Source organism: Berghia stephanieae, chromosome 1 (assembly GCF_034508935.2).
Source record: "Berghia stephanieae isolate SIO BIC M18660-M18661 chromosome 1, UCSD_Bste_1.3, whole genome shotgun sequence".
NCBI lineage: Eukaryota > Metazoa > Mollusca > Gastropoda > Nudibranchia > Aeolidiidae > Berghia > Berghia stephanieae.
This window is the reverse complement of record NC_088360.1, coordinates 22,433,637-22,440,856: the sequence shown is the minus strand read 5'-3', so window position 1 is coordinate 22,440,856 and position 7,220 is coordinate 22,433,637.

Here is a 7,220-nt window from a genome sequence, read left to right as displayed (position 1 = left end):
GACGTCAACTTCGATCTATCTATGCAGTGTGTTACTGATGCTTGGATTGGGTGGGAGCAATGCAATAGTCTGTAAATGTGACCCCTCGCCTCAAAACGGTATTAAGTCGGGATGATTAAGATGCTGAAAATTGAATTTGTAGCTAGAAATATCAGACTTGGGTTGAGTTTATAAACTTGATTGAGGAAAAAAAATATCATATTTCAGATTGCTGAATACCAGTCATTCTTAATTTTGTCCAGTTTACCTTTAATTTGACTTTTTAGCATCTGGATCATCCCGACATAATACCGTTTTGAGACGTTGGGTCACAAATTGTTATGGGTGGGAGGAATGTGTATCTCAGGTCTTCAAGAGGTTGACCTTCAATCATATCGATAGAATAACCTTGACGTCACTCAAGTCTTTGTTATTGTTTTTTTGCCATCCGCGTTTATGAGTAATTCTCACTAAACTGTATTAACCAGACGATAAACGTTCAAGGTGACACATAGTTTTGTGTGTTGTACCGTTAAACTTCCGGATGGCGATCTTGTGAGCTTCTTAGCCAAGCGCATTCTATCTATAAACATTCATGGTTACACAAACGTTTGTGTGCTGGTCCGTTATACTTCCGGATGGCAATCTTGTGAGCTTCTTAGCCAAGCTCATTCTATCTATAAACATTCATGGTTACACAAACGTTTGTGTGCTGGTCCGCTATACTTCCGGATGGCAATCTTGTGAGCTCAAGCGCATACTATCTATAGTGTGTTACTGTGCATTGATATGATAGCAAAAGAGACACGAAGGAGACGAGTCCTTTGTGGTTTTATTGACCTGTAATCAGGAGGAATTGAAAAGATTGTACTTACGGGTAAAGTTAAATAAATAATAAATAAATTGAGCTTTTATATAGCGCAATATCCACTAAACGTGCTCAAAGCGCTTTACAAGGTTTTCCCTGGTCAACAGCAACATTTAGCATGAAGGTCCCTCCGATCCGAAAGCGCGTGTAATATCACTAGACCACATAGCCGCACAGTTGCTGGGAAGAAAAGAAGAGGGAGACAGAGGATAGATTACATTGACAATCTGAACGGATGGATTGGTGGAGGAGGAACAGGAATCGAGCTATTGAGAAGATCTGAGGACAGGACATGATCGCCGATGTCCGCAACGATGAATTGAATCAGGAGATCTGAGGTTCGTTTCCCAGTCCAGGACGACTGATTTTTGGGGATGATTTCTTTTTCTTTCATTTTTCTTTCTTGCTTTATCTGGCATTGTTTCATACAGACTATCTGTGACCCAACGTCTCAAAACGGTATTATGTCGGGATGAACCAGATGCTAAAAAGTCAAATTAAAGTTAAATTGGACAAAATTATGAATGACTGGTATTCAGCAACCTGAAATATGATATTCATTCTTCTCAATAAAGTTTATAAACTCAACACAAGTCTGATATTTCTGGCTACAAATTCAATTTTCAGCATCTTAATCATCCCGACTTAATACCGTTTTGAGGCGAGGGGTCACATTTCAGATCTTTATCTGACACAAGAGCCTGCTCCATAATTTGTCAATGTGATTTACCCACGATGTATTACTCCGCCGAAAGACAGGGACCAATGGAGAAAATAGTGCGAACACTACTTATTTTGTGACGGCGTGGCGGAAACTATAGTCGTTCTTCTCAGTAGTGGCGTCAGTGTGGTCTAGTGGTGTGACAATCGCCTTAGGATCGGGAGGTCCTTGGTTCGACTCCTGTTCTTGTGACGCATGCCGTTAACAGCGTTGTCTCTGTCCTAAAAAAAATTGTAATATCGCCTAACAGGCGTCACGCCTCTTCCTGCATGTTAAGTGTTGCTGTTGGTTAGGAACCCTTTGTAAAGAGCTTTGAGCACGTCTAGTGGATATTGCGCTGTAAATAAGCTCAAGTTGGATGATGCGCTACTTAAAGCTTAAGTTTTTTAACCATTTTTTTTCTTCTTGTTGATTTTTTAAATTATTTATTTTCTTTCGTTTTTTGTTTATTATTTAAAACTCATAGCCTTCGATCTGCTTGTTTTTTGTTTGTTTGTTTTTTTATTCTAAAAGTAACGTTTTATGTCTTCGTTGTTTTTGTTTTTGTTTTTTTGTTGTTGTTGTTGTTGTTGTTGGCTGAAGAAGGGTTTTGAGCCCGAGACGATCCGTGTTTGGTATTTTGTTGTTTGTTGAGGCTGTTCTATTCATGTTTGTTTATCACTTGGCACAGTCATTATAATAACGCTCCAAGCCCTTAACTAAATCTGTTTCAAATAAATTCACAATTTTTTTAAAAAGTTAAAAAAAACAACTTTCCTTCAGTTATCCAGAAAATAATTTCCATAGATCATTCGTTCAGTCATGCGTAAACACGTGGTTGTCATGACAACGATAGAAAACAAAAAAAACAAACAAAAAACCAACTTCAAGGCCCGGAGCCGTGGCAGGCGAGTGCCGTTGTCTCACTTGAAATCACCCCCTGGTGGTAATCGCCCATCTGGCAGCAGTAAAACTTCTTCATGGAGATTTCAGCCAATCTGGCCACTTCGATATAGAATAAATAGATTGGGTTTTCCAGTTTTCTGATGGAAAAAAAAAAAGAAATTGGCCAAAATCTCGTCCTTGGAATATTGATCTATTTAAATGGACCCTCATCTTGGCAAAAACACTCAACCCTGGGACACCAAAGAAGACTTTGCCGAAGTCCCAGGTTTGAGCGGTTTTAGCCAAGATGAGAGTCAATTAAATCGATCGGTGTTTAAAGGACGAGTTTTCTGGCCATTTTTTAAAATACTTGTTTTTCCAAAGTATGGCGGTTTAACAAGGAGATTTTATTTATTATTAAACGAGCGTCTTTTTGCGTTGAAAACTGCAGATGATGAAATCCTCTATGAGACCAGACAGTTGTGTGGCTAACGTTGTGTCAATGAGATAAATTCCTTCTTTCCTCCCTTATAATGGCGGCACTCTTACGTGCACGATGCGTTATTCACACCAAAAGACCGCGTTCATTAGAGGCAATGATACCCAGTATGCGCGTCGTCATCATCATCATCTCCATTGCCTTTTTCACCCTGGGTCAGGGTATAGGCCACAAACAAACAGTTTCCATCCTTCTCTATCATCATCATCACCATTGCCTTTATCACCCTGGGTCAGGGTATAGGCCACAGACAAACAGTTTCCATCCTTCTCTATCATCAAAATCATCATTGCCTTTTTCACCCTGGGTCAGGGTATAGGCCACAGACAAACAGTTTCCATCCTTCTCTATCATCATTATCATCATCATCATCATTGCCTTTTTCACCCTGAGTCAGGCTATAGGCCACAGACAAACAGTTTCCATCCATCATCATCATCATCATCATCATCATCATCATCATCATCATCATCATCATCATCATCATCATCATCATCATCATCATCATCATTGCCTTTTTCACCCTGGGTCAGGGCATAGGCCACAGACAAACAGTTTCCATCCTTCTCTATCATCATCATCATCATCATCATCATCATCATCATCATCATCATCATCATCATCATCATCATCATCATCATCATCATCATTGCCTTTTTCACCCTGGGTCAGGGTATAGGCCACAGACAAACAGTTTCCATCCTTCTCTATCATCATCTCATCATCATCATCATCATTCATCATCATCATCATCATCATCATCATCATCATCATCATCATTGCCTTTTTCACCCTGGGTCAGGGTATAGGCCACAGACAAACAGTTTCCATCCTTCTCTATCATCATCATCATCATCATCATCATCATCATCATCATCATCATCATCATCATCATCATCATCATCATCATCATCATCATTGCCTTTTTCACCCTGGGTCAGGGTATAGGCCACAGACAAACGGTTTCCATCCTTCTCTATCATCATCATCATCATCATCATCATCATCATCATCATCATCATCATCATCATCATTGCCTTTTTCACCCTGGGTCAGGGTATAGGCCACAGACAAACAGTTTCCATCCATCCCTATCCGGAGCCAACTTGTTTTCATCTCGTTCCGTGGCGTTGGGCTATATATTTATTGTTGCACCCTCTCCGTTGAGATACCCCGGACACGACACAGAGGAGTGTGCGTAGTCTATAATAATATTTTGTGTTTTGATTTGGCAAAACCCGTCGGATGTCGCAGGAACTAGTTTTAAAATACGAGCGAATAAAGGTGAAAAAAATCGTTATCTGCATGATTTTTGTCGGGGTTTTTACTCTCATCATCGAGATTATTATCCTTCCAACTCATCTCTTACGAAAAGACTTTACTATTTGAAGACTTATATATAATTCAATTTGGTTTTTGTAGTAGATATGTATGTTTTGTCTTTTATAAATGATTTTTTCTCCGTTTTTAAATGTTGACCCTCCTCCCTTCATCTTCAGCCTTAATCAAGATAATTACAAAATTCTAACTGTGTTTTTACTAAAATATTATGCTTGTATTTGAAAATATAATATTATTTTATCGATTTTTTTTCCTGACACCCGACGGGTTTTGCCAGAACACCAGACATTTTATATCTCTTGATATTGACCCATCACTAATTACTTAGAAACAAAATGAGACAGATCTCATTGAAAATAATAAATAGGATTTGATAATTCTAACCATTGTCATCCTATCATGTCCTAATGACATTAGGATTATTACAAGAAATGAAGTGAGTAGGAAAGTGCCAGAGGACAATAGGGAATAAAAATTTCGCGACAGCGATGGGAGCTCGACGGAGTGGTGGATGGCTCAGACAGTAGAGCCACGCTCTCCTCGGCCAGGCGGAGTTGTCATACCAGTAAAGTCGCGGGTTCAAACCCCCATCGCCGCCGCGAAATTTTTATTCTCCATTGTCTTCTGGCACTTTCCGACTCACTTCATTTCTTGTTGTTATCAACATAAGTGCCTGCTCCACTCACTGGTCTAGGATTAATACTGACATCTGCACGTGACAAATTGATAAGAAATATCACGTGATATTTACATCCAATCTCTTTAGAAAATAATCCTTGTTTTTATATTATTTCATTTTGACTAGAATTATTTTAAATTTTAATTTAAACTGGGTGGTTTATAGAGCTCAGCGCCAACTACAGCATGGCTCGGCGGTGCGGTATTTGCTCTGTACCCCAAAGGTACCGAGTTCGATCACCCGCCGCGCTGAGTGACCTTGAGCTAGTCGCCTTGCCCTAGCTCATTTTGCGGTACTGCATTGCGGCTGACGCCTGGGAATTTTAATTTTAATTTATCTTTATCATAACGGTGTTCTAAGCGCTTAACAGTGGGTCTACAGCCAGCAACAACACTTAACACATAGGAAGAGACATTACGCCTTATAGGCGATGTTCCAACTTTATTTTTTGACCGAAGAAAGCTGTTAACAGCCAGATGAGACTCATTTGGATCAGAAGTTCCTGGGTTTGGGTCTCGCTAGGCTAATCGTTGAGTCCTTGGAAAAGACCCTTTACTCACATTCTCTCACCGTACTCGGATATAAAATGAGTATCTGGCCGTTAAAAGCTTTGTTTCTGTCGGAAAAAAATTATAATATCGCCCAACAGGCGTCATGTCTCGTTCTATAGATTACGTGTTGCTGTTGGTCAGGGACCCTTTGTAAAGCGCTTTGAACACGTTTAGTGGATATGGCACTATATAAAAGTTCAATTTAAAAAATAAAGAATTCGACTAAATATTTTTCCAAACTGACACCGGTCACAACCCAGACATGTTGCATGGAGGTATCAGGCCTGGCAAATTTGGACAAGTTGGAAGAAAGGGGGGTGGGGGGGGGGTGTGGGGGGGGGGGGGGGGGGGGGGGGGAGAGGAGGGAGGTTAGTCTTTTTAATGGGAGCGATCTATATTCATGTTTTTGTCCAACCAAGTCATTAATCACACGATTTGTTGCTGTCCAACGATTAGATATTTCTTCAGAAATGTAAACACGCTGCTTTGTTTATGAAAGTTATAAGCATACACCTGTGTCAAGCTGAATGAAATGACCAATCGTGATGTTAGATATTTCAAAAACTGTGAACACTTTTCACTATGTGGGTCACTTTGAGCACATATTCCAATGTGACCAATGACCTCGAGCACATGGAAATTTATATAGATCATGCCCATTGATCGGTTTTCAACTATGATTTTTCTGGCCAAAATATATTTTAAAGGGTTTTAAATTGGGTCGGAGTTTGGCGTTCTAATGGCCTGATATCATCTAACGGGGCATCAGAGAATAAAGTGTGAGAAAAGTAGGCCTTCAGAACAACTAGGCCCGCGGAGCCGGAGTTAATCCCGGTTTTTGTAGCTTGAGACGGACAATTGTAATAGCTTGCTACCCTTTGGATAGGAAGCTAGTACTTCCGCCAGATCTAAGAGACCCAGCTACCCGATCACTGCTGGGTGAACAGGGATGGGAGTGGTCAGACAAACCAAAAAATCTCGACGGCTCCCGGGTTCGATCTCGTTCCCTTTTCTTGTGAAGCAAGAGCTCTACCAACCGAGCTATCGCCTCCTCCCCCCCCCCCCCCAAACAAAAAAAAAAACAAAAAACAAAACAACAACAACAAAAACATTGTGAGATAAAGATTTGATAATGTATGTATGAAGCATCAGCAGACAAAGCCAGACAGAAATATACAAGAAATAAAGACGGTGTGTCTTTTTTACGAAACCCGCCGAAACCCGCCGAAACCCGCCAAAACCCGCCGAAATCCGCCGAAACCCGACGAAACCCGCCGAAACCCGACAAATCCCGACAAAGGTATGGGAAGTAGGTAGCAGTGGGGAGTGAACCTGGAACTCAGGGAAGTGTACACCATTGGGGAGTGAACCTGGGACTGGGTTTCGGCGGGTTTCGTAAAAAAGACACACCCAATAATAAAGACTATCCAAAAAAAAAAAAACCCAAAAAAACCCCAGAAAAAACCCAGTCTACATCTCAGGTTGATCCTTTGGGATGGCATTTTAACGTGCATTGTGTGGCTATGTGGTCTTGTGGTATAACACTCGCGTTCGGACAGGAAGGTCCTGGGTTGGTGCCTCGCTGAGTGCATAGTTGAGTCATGGAATAGGCTCTTTACTCACATTCTCTCAACGTATTCAGGTGTAAAAAAAAAATGAGTACCTGGCCGTTAACAGCGTTGTCCCTGTCGGGAAAAAAAGTCTAATATCGCCTAATA